Source organism: Sus scrofa, chromosome 1 (assembly GCF_000003025.6).
Source record: "Sus scrofa isolate TJ Tabasco breed Duroc chromosome 1, Sscrofa11.1, whole genome shotgun sequence".
Lineage (NCBI taxonomy): Eukaryota > Metazoa > Chordata > Mammalia > Artiodactyla > Suidae > Sus > Sus scrofa.
Window position 1 is genome coordinate 160395727 of NC_010443.5, and position 15737 is coordinate 160411463.

General features: G+C 34.3%; 1 long non-coding RNA gene across 2 annotated transcripts in view; it reads left to right on the plus strand.

The window, feature by feature from the left end:
* The window catches only part of LOC102165284, a 329937-nt gene that overhangs the window by 242581 nt on the left and 71619 nt on the right, over nucleotides 1–15737 (plus strand). For both annotated transcript variants that reach the window (XR_301130.3, XR_002346112.1), the window contains 2 exons: nucleotides 7633–7747; nucleotides 8551–8643. This is a non-coding gene — a long non-coding RNA (uncharacterized LOC102165284). The remainder of the gene's footprint in view (nucleotides 1–7632; nucleotides 7748–8550; nucleotides 8644–15737) is intronic.

Genomic DNA, 15737 nt, shown 5'->3' on the forward strand with positions numbered 1-15737 from the left:
ATTTTTACCTGTCTTCTGAAGTTTAGAGACATCCATAATTCATAGTATTTTCTTGGCTTTTTATCAAGGCTTTAATTTAAATATTATAAATCTGTTTTTGTCCACAAAAATGTGATTGTTCTTTGCCTGAGAAAACCCTGAAAAGGTAGAAGCTTATTTAGGAGATCATGTAAAGCTAAAGAGAAAGAGGAAGAGGAGATAGAAAGAGATATAAGTAGATAAATTTCAGAAGGTTATAGAGTCTTTGCAAGAAATGGTCTTGGAGTTTGCAATACATATCACAGATAAAGGGATAATCTCTTATAATGAATAAAAAAATAACAAGATTAAACTCAAATAAAAATGGGCAAAAGGCATAGACAGTTCATATTTTATCCCACAGCAAAAAGAAAAGGATTCCCAACAGCCAAGTTTTGGACAGATTTAACATCAAAATAATGATGACTCTAATGAGTTTATCACACTGAATTTTTTAAAACTCAGTAGGCCAGTTGTAATTTAAAAAGAAAAGGAGGGAGTTCTCTTGTGGCACAGTGGGTTAAGAATCAAGTGTTGTCACTGAAGCAGCTCAGGTTGCTGTTGTGGTGTGGGTTCAATCCCTGGCATGGGAATTTCCACACGTCCCGGTGTAGCCAAAAATAAAATAAAATAAAATTTAAAAATAAAAAAAAGGATAAAAAGAAAAGGAAAGGAAACCTCTTTACAGAAATATTCCAGATAGTAAATGTGGAATCAATCAAAATTTTAAAAACATGATTTTGCAAACATCCAGCATAATAATTGATTCATCAAGGATTTTCAACAATTGTGAAGCCATTGGCAAACATGTTATTGTGGAACAGGATTTTCATGTGGTCTTAAAGTATCACGGTGTAGAATATATTAATTACAAGGGGAAAGGATCCTTGTTCAAGGCAGAAATTTCTTGGACACCACCTTAAGCAAATGATACTCAAATATTAAATTACCAATAATTGAACAAAACACTTTTTATACCTGCAATGAGAAGTACATCACCTATGTAAAATCTGTGTCAAAACATACAACTTAAATTTAATAAGAAAATAACTGGACAAATTCAGAGTTTGGAACATTTTTCAAGACTGCTGACTTTCACTCTTCAAAAATGTCAGTGTTTCAGACAGATGAAAATAGTGAGAGACCACTCGATTTAATGATTAAATGTGATTAACATATCAAGTGATGAATATATGATCTCTGCATGATCTCTCTCTCTTTTTCTTTTTTAAGGCTGCACCTGCAATATATGAAAGTTTCCAGACCAGCAGTCAAATCAGAGCTACAGCTGCTGGCCTATACTATGGCCACAGCCACATGGGATCTGAGCTGTATCTGCCACCTACCAGATACTTAACCCACTGAGCAAGGCCAGGGATCGAACTTGCATCCTCATGGATACTAGTGGGTTTTGTGATCCACTGAGCCACAATGGGAACTCCTGAATGTGATCTCTTATGGGTCAGTATTTTTAAAATAGGAATAATATTATTGGAATTATGAGGGAAAGCTGAATGAGGACTTTATGTTAGAAAATATTATTAAGTGGTATATTATTGATATTGCTATTGTAGTTATGTAGGAAAAAGTCCCTTTTTGTAGGAAATACATGGTGAAATACTTAGAAGTAAATTTTCACAATGTCTAAAACTTACTTTCCAATGGTTCACCACAAATCTACTCATAAATCTACATAAAGATAGATGAGGCAAAATGTGAAAATATATTTTAAAATGATAATGTCAATTTGTATGAAAGATACATATGTTCATTGTACTACTTTTACAACTTTTTGTAGATTCAAAAAAATTTAAATGCTATTTTGAATACAGTTTACTTGAAAATAAATCTAATGAAAAATAACAAAACTGTAGTGAAACATTAAAGAACCAAACAAAAGGAAAACTTGCTCAATTCATAGATATGGAGTCTCAATAGCACAAAAATATCAGTTACCCTTCAAAATTGACGAAAAACCCTGACAATACCAAGAATTAACAAAAATATGGAGCATCAGAAACTTTAATATACTGCTGATATGAATGTAAATCAATTTGGAAATCATTTAGTGTTAACTAGTAAATCGAAGCTATCATAGCTTCAGTTCCACTCAAATATCCAAAGGAAGCTCTCAATAGGAAGAACAAACAGGAATGTTTATAGTAACAGTATTTATAATAGAAAAAATGTACCTCTGTCTACAAATTGGGGATTACATGAAAAATACAGCATTTCATATAATAATATACCATAGTGAGTATAAATAAAGTTCACATTAACACAGCCAAATCTTATGAATACATTCTTTTTTTAATGAAGTAAGAAAAAGCAGAATAATATATGCAGTATGATACCATTTATATAGTTTTTAAATATGCAAAATAATCCCATACATTATCTAAGGATATATACATATGTAATACATTATAAAATATTCATAGCAATGATAAATACAATTTAAAAATAGTCATTTTCACAGACAGCAAGAATGTAGACATTAGCAAGAGGAAGGTGTACACAGTGGGCTTCTAACCTTTGGTCTTTTTTTTTTTAAGCTGGATTTGGTGGTGGGGTTCAACAATGATACTTGTATTTCTTTTTAAACATTAGGAGATCACGTTAATTTTTCACAATAAATTATTTTAAAGGGAGATCTTGAATGGTGTCTTCAGATGGTATTTCTTGAAAACAGAAGCTATTGCAGCTTCAAAATGGGAGCAGCTGTTTTCAGCCCCCAAGTTGGTAGTTAATCACTCAGTATGGGGTTCTCTGTGACATACACAGGTAACTTAAAATATATAAATGCCCCTAGGTCACCCAGATCCAAACAGGAAGCCAAATTACTGGTCAGGATATATATATATTTAGATGAAATCATAGCTTGAATTTGAGGGTATTATGGACCAAAGTACTCAGAGAAAAATAGCAGTACATTCACTTTTTTTTTTTTTTTTTGTATTTTTTGTCTTTTCTAGGGCCGCACACATGGCATATGGAGGTTCCCAGGCTAGGGGTCTAATCAGAGCTGTAGCTGCGTCTTCGACCTACCCCACAGCTCACAGCAACACCGGATCTTTAACCCACTGAGCAAGGCCAGGGATCGAACCTGAAACCTCATGGTTCCTAGTTGGATTTGTTTCCTCCGTGCCATGAAGGGAACTCCCTTTTTATTCTTAATGTTCACTTGTTACATGGAATTCTATGTCGTGCCCTCTAACTGATGCTAGAGGGTGGGATTCCCTCTCCTCCTCTCCTCCTCATTAGTTGATAACCCAACAATCCAGCTGAGCGGGTGGCTAGGGATCATGGGGATATGCATCATTTTGAAGACAATTTCAGGGTATTTGAGCTAAAAAGTCTAAAATAAAACAAATGGGACCTTCTAAATTGGAAGACAGCATAGCAATTTGGCCACAATGGGAATAGGACAATACAGCTAGTAGGAAGAGAAGTAAACAATATTAATAAAATATTTTAAAAACAGAAAAAAAAGATGCTTACCTAAATTGGAAATATAAACATGAACCCTTAATATTTGGGGGAAATGGAGATAACTTCATTATTTTTCTATGACAATCTGAGTTAGATTGCAAAACAGTTAAATTTTTGCCATTAGTGCCTGAGTTATTTGCTGTACTATTTCCCACCAGTAGGAACCAGGGCTCCTCGGAAAGTAGCATGATAACGTATAAGGCAGAATTCAGGTGAGCTTGGCATACTTTTTGTCAAAAAGTCATTATGTTTTCACAGTACCTGGGTATAGTGTTAACAACAATGAAAGGGTTAGTTTAAGAGAAATGCTTATCTTCTATCCCTTTGATCTTATGATTACTGAGAAAGTTATATCCTTCCATTTTTCCCATTAGTGTTATATACAGTGAATTGCTGAAATATCCCTGCATGTTATATCTTCTTGGTGGTTATGTGCCTTTCTTCAAGTGAAAAATCCTTCTTTATGAAATTTAAGGGATTTTTTTGCATTTACTTGAGGTTCATCTAATATTAATAAACCTATACCTGCTCTAGTTGTGCTAATATTTAACCTTCTCTTTGGCATGGCCTCTCGTTCCACCCAATTTGCAGACACAAGGGATCCTTAGAAAACTCAAGTTTTGTGATACCACCGTACCCTACGCTCTTCTCAGAAGAGTTAGTCTTTTTTTCATTGTTACCATAAACTGATGACAATATTAGTGATACTTTCCCCTAAGAACATTTTGTTTATCTAATTTCTAAACAATTACTGCAATTACTATTGAGATGGGTTTTTTGTTTGTTTGTTTGTTTGTTTGTTTTGTCTTTTTGCCTTTTCTAGGGCCACTCCCGCAGCATATGGAGGTTCCCAGGCTAGGGGTTTAATCGGAGCTGTAGCCACTGGCCTACACCAGAGCCACAGCAACTCGGGATCCGAGCCTCGTCTGCAACCTATACCACAGCTCATGGCAACACCGGATCCTTAACCCACTGTGCAAGGCCAGGGATTGAACCCGTAACCTCATGGTTCCTAGTTGGATTCGTTAACCACTGTGCCATGATGGGAAGTCCAACTATTGAGTTTTAATATTATATTTGTAAACTTAAAATTAGCACATTTTTTTTAAACCTAAGCTTTCGTGAATATTGTGTTCTATATGTAATCCAAGTGGAAGAACACCCAATTTATCCTAGTTTGTCCCTATGTATTTGTACTTAACCACTTGCATTTCTTTCAAGGGTAAGTTTGTAACAGTTTGGAATCCTTTATACTTTCTTTGGATGCAATTTCTGTCTCCCATTCCTGCATTTTCTTACATTTAACCAGTAGATGCAAAGTAAATAGTAACTGCTGTACAGTGATGGTAAAGATGAAGGAATAATGTATGTTACTTCAATTCTGTCATTTAGGGTGACTACGTGGAGTTTTATTTGTGTTTAAAAGTTAATGTAGTGAGACAGTGCATAATGTGAGGTGTAATACCTTGTTTTGTAGGTACACATTTTATATCAAAATAGTGTGTGAACTGCTTTAGTAAATTACCCTTTTAAATTGTCCATTGCATTGAAACTAGAGAATGACTAAAGAAAATGAAGATTATTTCTAATTAGTTCTTAATGGCTATTGAGAATAATTTTGTCATATAGATCAGAAGGGTGTTTAACTACCCTAGATATCCCAGTAAGTGTAGATATAATTGAGCATCAGCCTCAGTGAAGAATCTATTACACATTACCTAGAGATGCTAGACTATTGACATTGAGAGGATGGGGCTTCTAAGTTGTCTCAGGGAAGATGCTGGAGGGAGAATGATGCAAATATTGGTTTATGAGATATTCTGTTAACCAAATATATTCAAATTTCTGCCTTCTGGGCATATATGAATGCACTTTCCCACTCCTTTTGAAGTTTAGACAGAGAAGTGTGATTTGCTTTCCCCTGTGAAATGTGAGCTTTCACCACTTTTAGGTGAAAGTTTAAAGAGCCAGCACTACTTACCACATTGCCTTCCAGTATCTGCAGTGGATGTTGATACAGATGCAGAGGTTAAACCTCTATTAGCCTGGTCCACTGATTTCAATGTAGGCAGAACATTTCTTCATTTCAGTTTTATCATTGCCCATTCCTTTTATTATTGTTTTAAACACTCAGATGACTATTTAACTTTTTTTAAAATTCAAATAATGTATGACTCTGAATAGATAACCAGTTAAATTCTTATGTATTCTTCTTATATATTATCCTGATCTAAGTGATTTATTTGATACTTTTTGCATCATAGCTAAGATTTATTCTTTAAGGCTTCCAAGTTCTGATTTGTAGATATTTAACTTTGGCTACAGATGTGGGAAGACATGATTGTGATTTCTTTTTATTACTTGCTTTGCTTTTTTTCTTTTTCTTTCTTTTTTTTTTGGTGTTTGAGGTTGATATAACTTCATTGATTTTAATTATGTATATTATTTTCTCCCTACTCCATCTGGCAGAGCTGAACTGTAAAATTGAAACCAGAAGGTTGCAAATCTCAGTTAGTTCATGAAACTTAACTGTCAATATTAGCGTTGTGACCAACCATTGTTATATGTGTTTTGTTATGGAACCTCAAGAAGCCTTCGAAATCTTTAGCACAGCCCTTAGTCACAGTCAATCAATTATTCCACTTTGCAGGTGCTTGATTTTCCAGCAGACAGCAATTGCACACTGAGTTTGGAAGGTGGGCAAACATGCCCGTGAATATTTGGAAGTTTATTTTTCTTTACTGTCACAGACACATCTGTTAGACAGGAATCTTATAATATGTCTCTCAAAGATTGCTAAGATTCATTTTTAACAGCGTCTTTTAAAAATATTTTGTCACACATGGCTTATGGAGAAATCATTAGTAAGTATAAACATATCCTTTGTTTTACACAGTGGACTTATAATAATATTTTACCATTTTAATTACCTGAGACACTAAAAATTAGATTTTAAATGTGCAATAAAATTGATTTAGAGGTTTTCTATGTCCTGGAGAGATTTTCTTATTTAAAAGTACTATTTTAAATAGGATTCAGTGATAAATTTTGAAAGAAAGGAGGTAATCAAACTGTATATGCTTCACATGAGGCTGTTTAGCTCCGTCTTATGTGAACATTGGCCAGACAAATTATGTCGAACTGCATGATACCTCTGCAAACATTTTCAGGCTAATGTCAAGTCATTGACTCATAATTTTGGTGAGATTGATAGGTAATACTCTTTTTTACCTCATCTTAAAAGAGTGGAAATCCGTGGGATCTATTATAGCTTTGCAGGGGAAACTGGCTTGCCTCACAGATGAAATGGCTTTCTATAAGATGTATCTGTTGACAAATCAATGACAAAAGGTGCATTCCTTCAACATATTCATACCTGACTGGTAGTCATACTCAAGCTGTAACCCCCTTCTATTGATAACACATGAAACCAGTGCTTGTGTCTTCATTCCAACTAGCTGCTTTGAGTTGATGGTGATTACTCATGGTGATGGGATTCAGGAAAACTCACTTCTGTCTCTGAAATTATTTTGACCCAGAAGTTCCTAGAAATGTTTGCTTGTCATTATAGTATACCCAGGGTTCTGAAATGAAGCTTATTTACAGATAAAAGTAACATCAGTGAGAGGCAGACTAGCATAGTTGCTCAAAGCACAGACTCTGAAATGAAAGTGTTCATATTAGAGGCCCAGCTCTGTCTCTTCTTGGCTGTGTGGTCTTGAGAATATAGCTTAATATACCAGTACTCACTCACTTCATCATCCAGAACAGAGATACCAACTATGATTCCCCCACAGCATTGTGCTGAGAAAATTAAATGACAAATATTTCTAAAGCTCTAGAACAGTGTGTAGAATAAAGACTATATGTTTTTGACGTATTTATTGTGGAGTTTCTAAATTTTTTTTTTTTTTTTTTTTTTTTTTTACTGCACCCATGGCATGCAGACGTTCCTGAGCCAGGGATTGAACCCATGCCACAACAATGACCCAAGCTACTGCAATGACAACTCCAGATCCTTAACCCATGCAGCCACAAGATAACTCCTATTGTGGTTTTAAGACTGACTTGAGATATTGATTTTAAATTTGCCTGTAATTTTCAAACTTTGCTCTCTTACAGCTTTCTGAGAGCCATTCCTATGTGGTTCTGGATGATAAACTGACCAGAGAGAACCTGTAGTAGGTTCAGCTGATCCTACCCAGCCACTTCAGTCACCGTTGGATACCTGAGGAAAGTAAGCCATGGGAAGTCAGCATTGGAGCAGCCCTCTTTGAAGAATGAGTTAGTCAGGGGAGGAAAAACTGGGTTGCAAAGTGTGAGATGACTATAGGATGTGAGAAGACTGAGGGAAATGGAGGATTTGAGTGGCCTGTTTCCTAATAGGCTCCAGCACCTGATGGTTCATCTGAAATCCCAGCCCATGTTCCCTGAGATAGTGCTGTCACCGTATAATATAATTGTCCCTTGCTTAATCCAGCTGGATCAATTCTGTCCCTTTTGACCGACTTTTCCCTATGACACCACTCTAGACAAAATATTTATCCCAAAATGAATAACAATCCAAATCTTAAACACATCTCATTTATTCAGCTTTGGATCAAGTAAGTTCATAGTAGTAGTGGTTCAGTGATTTTTTTTTTCATATATACCAAATACCATTCATATTGTAATGTTACACAATGGTTCTTTTTTTAACACACATATTTACCTTTAATTAAATGAATTCGATTAAATCATCCCAGAAATACCATACTGGCTTCGATTCTGCTGCTCACTTACCAATATGTGCAGCATTGAAAAGACATCTGGCGAAAGAAATTAATATTTATTGAACCCTTACTATGTTGGGGACAATATCCTATGTGCTTTATTTATGTTGTCTTATTTCACTTTCATGGCAGCCCTGTCAGGTAGGTATTATTAATAGAGGATGAATTTCAAGCTCAGAGAGGTTAAATAACTCACCTAAAGTCATATAGATAAAATATGTGAGGCCAGTCCTGTTTGACACTGTGCTCTTTTAAATATATTTTGCAGTTAATCAGTCATTCAACAATATCTGCTGAACATGTACTATGGGCCAAGAAGAGTGTTACTATGTGGGACTGGACATGGAGGGTGCGGTAAATTGTAAGTCATGTTAAGATTTTATTCAAAATGTTGTCAATCTCTTATACATGGGATAAAGACTATATTTTTGGAGTTTTTCCTCTCATTTTTTTAAAAAATATTGAGGTCTAAATAATATGGGAATATCTAATGGTGATTCTAAACATAAGAAGTTGAGGATGCATAAGAGTAATCTCCAGATGTCATTTTAAGATCATGAAGAATCTTAAAATTTGCAGCTTAGTAAATTCAGCTCAGCACCCAGATTTTGTGGCTTTTCTAGTATCTCTGTGATTAGGCAGCAAAGACCAGGCTGCATGGCAAACTGGATTAATTAATAATCATGAAAGATTCCAGAGTTTTACAGTTTAATCAATAACTGGTTGACTTATTTGTTTACCAAAAGATACAGAGAAGGGGAACATGAAATGGCTTACATGGTTTTCAGAGTATGTTTGTCATGTGAAAAACATGTAATTACTGCTTTTTTCCTAAAAGGCATCTTTCTGAATTAACTCTATTTACTTTAGATGGTCACTACTTTCTCTGACTGACAGTTCCATGGTTAGATATATTTATTGATGCAGAAATATTCTTCCTTTCCTGTAATTCTCCTTAATTGATCTAATTATAGCCATAATTGTACCTAATTTAAATGGCCCCACATTGCCTTGGGGTATTACTGTCAAAATAAACAACATATATGTGTAAAATCACACACACACATATGCAAGTATACATACGTATGTGCTGTGACCTTTACCTGTGTAATTCTTCTATACAGACCTCAGTCTTATTCAAAACACTAATTTTACACAACAAACTATAATGGTAAGTCTTTGAGTTTTGTGATACTGTGACAAAAGCATCATTTTTACTTTAGCTGATGTCAGTAAAAACCAAATCATCCAAAGCATTGCAATGTGTTATTCAGTATGAAAATTAACATTAAGAGTTGACCAAAAAATGCAACCAAGCAGAAAGTACTGTGAACTGTGTTGAAACAGGTAGGGTTATAAAATCCATTTTAAATTCTTCCTGGGGAATAGCTACCTGTCCCTCATCTGAGGGTCAAATAGGCCTTCATTGATTAAAATAGAAACTCAGTAGTGATCCATTTTAACCATGTATGTACAAGTAATTAACACTACACTCCAGTTTAACATTAATGCCTGAAATTCAGGTCTTAGAATCAGCACTAAATGCTGAAGGATCAAAGTTTGATTTTAAATTTAATTATATTTGAGCTTGGCAGCCCAAGCCTTGGTAATTGATATGAAAGCCAAGTTCATCACAAAGGTAGCAACTAGAGAACTCTTAAAGTATACAATTTTGGCTTTATTTACCAATGCAATTTCTGTCATTACATTAGAGAGATGAAAGAACTTTATTTCCTTCGCTAGCTCTTCGCTTTGCCCTGGCCAACTCTGACTGTACATTCAGGGAGTTCATTTGCTTCTCTTGGGACCACCCTTGTACTCAGCAGGTCACATAACTCATTATGCATGCCAGAAGAGAAGATACTACCATATCCTTAGCTTCTGTGAAACTTCTATGTTGCTTATCCTTTTGGCTACTGGACGGCATAGGAGTCCTATCCTCCACTTGCTTTTTAGCCTCATCAACTCCATTACTTCTGAGAATAGGTCTTGCCACATAATAACCATGTTAGAATGGTAGGAGTGTATAGTGATCATATAGATTTCATTTAAGGCAATGTAATATATTTATGCAAATAAGATACTTATAACTGTACATTACTAATGTTTCACAGTCATCAAAAGCTAAGAATGCAATTTATGTGAATAGCCATTTTTTCTCTAGTGATCAAAATGATTTCACCTACACTGTTGCGTTTATATTTGCCAGAGCATTATGAGAAAGCAGAACTTAGTTTATCAACAAGCTTTACATTCTAGCATAATCTAGTAATTTACAACTTGACGTATTCTCCTGTAACACTTATTCCTGTGTTACAGTTCATCAATCAAACTGCAATTTCTTCTTATTTTCATCTATCTTGAATATGACTATTCTGTGTAGAATAATTAAAGGAATAAAATTTGGAAAATAAATGACAATCTGCCTTTGAAATTCTGTAATTCTATGCCATTTCCAGAAATTGAAAGGGAAATGGAGAGCACATTGTATAACTAGACTTTGAAACGCTGTTATTTTTAAAAGGTAGTTGAGAAAATGTGCATTGATCAGCTTTGTGTACCGCCACACAAGGAGGCAAGAAATTAAGATAACAGTAATGGTCTCCTATTGAACTGTCTCACATTTTCATGTGTTACAAATTTCTTAAGTAGATCAGCATGTTTTTGCTGCTCTGTGACAGTCATAAATCTTGGCTAATCATCCTCTGAGTGGTCAGTGCATTAGCTCTGTAACTTCAGTTAAGTACACTACCATCAAGTTCTGAGAAATCTACTGTAACACAGCTTAAACCATTAGATTAAAAATGACCATAGGAATTCCCATCGTGGCTCAGTGGTTAAAGAATCCGACTAGGAACCATGAGGTTGCAGGTTCCATCCCTGGCCTTGCTCAGTGGGTTAAGGATCCGGCGTTGCTGTGAGCTGTGGCCTAGGCCAGTGGCTACATCTCTGATTGGACCCCTAGCTTGGGAACCTCCATATGCCGCGGGAGCAGCTCTAGAAATGGCAAAAAGACAAAATAATAATAATAATAATAATAAATAAAAAAATTAAAATGACCATAAATACTAATTGTTGTAAATGAAGCCAACTTTAGAATATACCATTTGAACTTCAAAGCTTCACTTAAGTTTAAATATTTAAAATCAAAATGGCCAGAAAAATATCAGAACCACCACATCCAACATGTATTTTTTCATGTGTGTCTATGTGTTTTGCTCTAACATCAGAACACACAAAAAAACCATTTGTTCCCAAATGTAGAGAACAGGGCAATATGTCAGACTAGATAACCTGACATTTCTTTTGGAAAAAAATAAAATAAGACCGAAAATGCTGAATAAGATGTCACAAGCTTCTTTCTTAATACATTGTTGAGTTTAAAATAATATAAGGCCAATGCCTGAGAATCAAAAACATAAAGAGTATCCGAAACCCAGCGTATAAGCATGAGTTTACCATGGTTGCCCTAGAGAGCAAATAGGTATAGCCATTCTAGAAAACTGAGGAAGGTGGGCTTAACGCCTTTGAGAGGAACAAAGATAAGGTCTCTGTTTCCACACAAGGTGGTGTGTTGTACTTGATATTCTCAGGCACAAATTCAAGATGAGTCAGTGAAAATTTTGCCTACCCTAGGGAGAGATGACATTGTTTGATGGTATTATCTTTCGTGTCAGGTGGCTTAAGCAAGAACATTTTCAATTAGTTTGTTGAAAATACTCCATGAAAGCGGTATTAGCACAAAAAGGACAGATGTATTATGAAATGAGAGGAGAATAGGAGGATACAAAGTTATGGTAACAGAAAGATTAATTATCTCAGGAGGGGTGTATGTTTGCTCATAAGTGATTTAAGGGCAATGGGAAGCTTAGAAAAGCCATAAACATAGCTACCAGTGGGGAAAAGAAAAAAAGAGAAAGAGAAAAATAACTCCATGATTAATTTCTCAGTCCTTTAGACCAAAGCAACCTCCAAGCCCATCTATTACCCATAGACCAGTGAGTCTCATTAGAGCAGGCCACCATTGAAATTTGGTTGATGCCTGAAGTTGCATATATACAAAATGTGATATGAGATCAGGTGTAAAATTTAATTTAGAAAGATTAAGAAATGGAAAAGGTGAAATTATAAGAAAGGTAGGATATGCTTTAGGCTCCAGCTGCAAGAGAAATACTAGAAATTCAGAGATGAGGCTAATAGCTTAAACAGTCTTTACTTCATTAGAGTATGAAGTCTACATAAATACATGAGAATATATTTTGAAGCTATTATGTTATCTTTGATCATAAGGCATCATTTTTCTCTCTTCTGAAAGGAGAGTAATGTTAACAAGCAAAGTAGAGACATACAGACACTCACTAAAGTTTAACAATAACCTAATAATAGAAAAATAAGAAACTATAAATGCTTCAGTAATTGGACTTAAATTTAAGAATCAGTCTAATAAATTCAAAGGGTCATATTAGCAGTTCTAACAGAGTTGAGATGCTGCAAAGCAGGCTTTAGGAAAATATAATTGAGGTAGCTTAATAAAACTCTTTTAATCTGTCTTCCCTGACCCCATTCAGGATTTTCTTACAAATAAATATAATGTAATATATTTTAATTTTATTATTCCTAAAAAATTAGATCCATTTACCTTTAAAACATTTTTATTATATAAAAAAATGTAAAACCCTTAAGGACATTTGATAAACTCTAGCTTTTCCTCCTGTGTATTCCTATCTAAATTGTCAAAAAAAATTTAAAATTCATGTCTGTATTTTAATATTTAATATTTAGTTCCTCCAAAAAGAAATCACGTTTTTGTAGTGTTAATTACCTTTTAATATAACATGAATTATTAAACTTATAATCATTAAGGTTTTAAAATGATAGTGCTAAATAAGCTAACCTCATATTTATGATATTTAAACTATTAAATTAATGAAAAATTTTGTTTGTAAAGCTAAGGTTGTAGGGGTATATTTTAATTGGCAGTAAAACGCTCAAGTAAGAATTATTAATGGGAGCTCCTGCTGTGTGAAACGGGGATCCACAGCATCTTGGGAGTGCTGGGATGCAGGTTCAGTCCTCAGCGAGGCACAGAGGGTTAAGGATCCAGCAATCCGGCAGCTTCAGGTTAGTTCACCGCTGTGGCTTGGATCTGATCCTTGGCTGGGGCAGCTAAAAAAAAAAAAAAGAATTTATTAATGGATTCCTTAGACAACTAAAAAAATTAGTTATGGATTTTCCCGAAAGCTAAGCACAAAAGTGAATTAGACTCAATGAAGCTCATGGGCTAACAAATCGGGTGATAAATTATCGACTTACTCTATTACCAAAAATTTGCCCAAAGCTTAGCTTTATTGATGCCTGTATTCTCTCAGTCATATATTAACCCAACACTTGAGTAGGTTCCATGTAAAAACACTGTTGGCTGCTGGGGAAACTACTCCTATTTCCTTAAATGTGCTAGGTTTTTTCATGGCTACATGCTTCTGCATCTAATATTCTTCTTCCTGAAATAACTTTCTCTTTTTCACTGTGGAGTGAGTTCCTACCTCATTTCCAGTACTCTCTTGAACCTGTCTCTGCTTCTCCCCAATCCCTTACAGGCAAATGAACTCAATTTCTTTTTTGTGCTTCTATACAGATATGATATGTGCCTCTATGATAGCACTTCCTTCATTGCACTATAATTTGTGGTTGCTTCCTGTTGCTGTTGTTCTTGTATTTATATGACTTGATTCCTAACTAGACTTTGAATTTTTATGGTAGGCTATCCACCTAATTAATCTTCAACTTCCTAGAATTTACATAGTAAGCAATGATTTTTTAGTAAGAATCTGTCAATAACAATAGTAGTTATAGGACCTTGTTTTGAAATTGGTGTAAAATACTTGTCACTTTTTAGGGAATTTTATTACTTATTTTGGGTATCAATCCCCAGTCTTTCTGGGTTAATACTTTTTGACATATTCTTTTATTCATTCAAGTTTCAAAATCCTAAATGGAAGTTTCCTAAATGGAAACTTCTAATTGGTGCAGTTCGGGTCACATACCTAGTATAGGTGCCAAAGTTCAGGAAAAGGAAGTTTCTGGTTATCTTTTACTCTAAAGGAGACTGACTCAGCCAAGATTCACATCATAGGGGATTTCTTACACGGAGGAAAGTATTTGGGTTGCCAGCCAGCCAAATAACTAAATTACTGTAGCATATTATTGTTTTTTTTTTATCATGTTTCCTAATATGCACAAGATCTGGTTTTTTGCTCAGATTTGACTTTTGTTCACATGAATCCCATTTTAGTAGTAATTGTGAAATAATAATAGCAATAATAATTGTAATGGCAACATTTATTGAGCACTTATAATATTAGTATAGTTAACACTCAGAATTCTACTCTATAGACACTTTATTTATTAATTAATTTAATTCCCACCATATAACCATACTGCAGGTGTGATTATTATTCCCCTTCGACTCCTTAAGAAACTATTTCTCTGAAGCAAAACCTCAAATGTTATTTTTTTTATTTCTAATCTTATTTTTATATTATTTCAGACATGCAAAAAGATATAAAGGGTAATTCCAAAAAATTCATGTACCCACCACCTAACTTAAACAATATTACCAAGAGAGTCACAGCTCCCTAGGAACCTTACTCTATTCCATTCATTTACTTTCCCTTCCAATAGCCACCAACCTGAACTCGAAGCCTATGCAACTCTTTAAAATCTCTATATGTGTATCTATCTTTAAGAACGTATGTAGTTGATATTCACAATTTAATATGTATGGACATTATATACTTTATATATCATAAATATACTATAAATTTTCATATACATACTCATATACTTTATGTATTGCTCAATATTATATATATATGATATGTTTATGACATATGTGATATTTATGCATTTGATACTTGTAACTGTCATTCATTTTTAACAGTTCTATAGTATTCTATTGTATGTATATACCAAAATAGTGTGAACACACTACAGTTTGCTTATCCATTCACCAGTTGAAGGATATTTTGGTTGTATCCAGTTTTTGGTGAATTAAGCAAAGCCATATAAAATCCGTATTTTTGTATCTGAACATATGTTTTTACTTCTCTTGAGAATAGGAATAGAATAACTGGGTCATATGGTAAGTGTATGCTTATCCTTATAAGAGACTGCCAAACTATTTCTAAAGTGGCTGTACCATGCATTTCCATATTAACATATACATTTTTAAAATTTGAAATTAATTCATCTGGACTATGGGAGAGGTATGGATCTAACTTTGTTTTCCAGATGGTTATCCAGTTGTCCCATCACTATTTATTGATGTACATCTGTTCCCTAGTGATTTGAAATGCCATCTTTGTCATATTCTAAAACTGTATTATCTATTTGCATCTTTTTTTTGACTTCCTATTCTGCTCCACTGATAATATGACGGATGAAAAATAATTCATG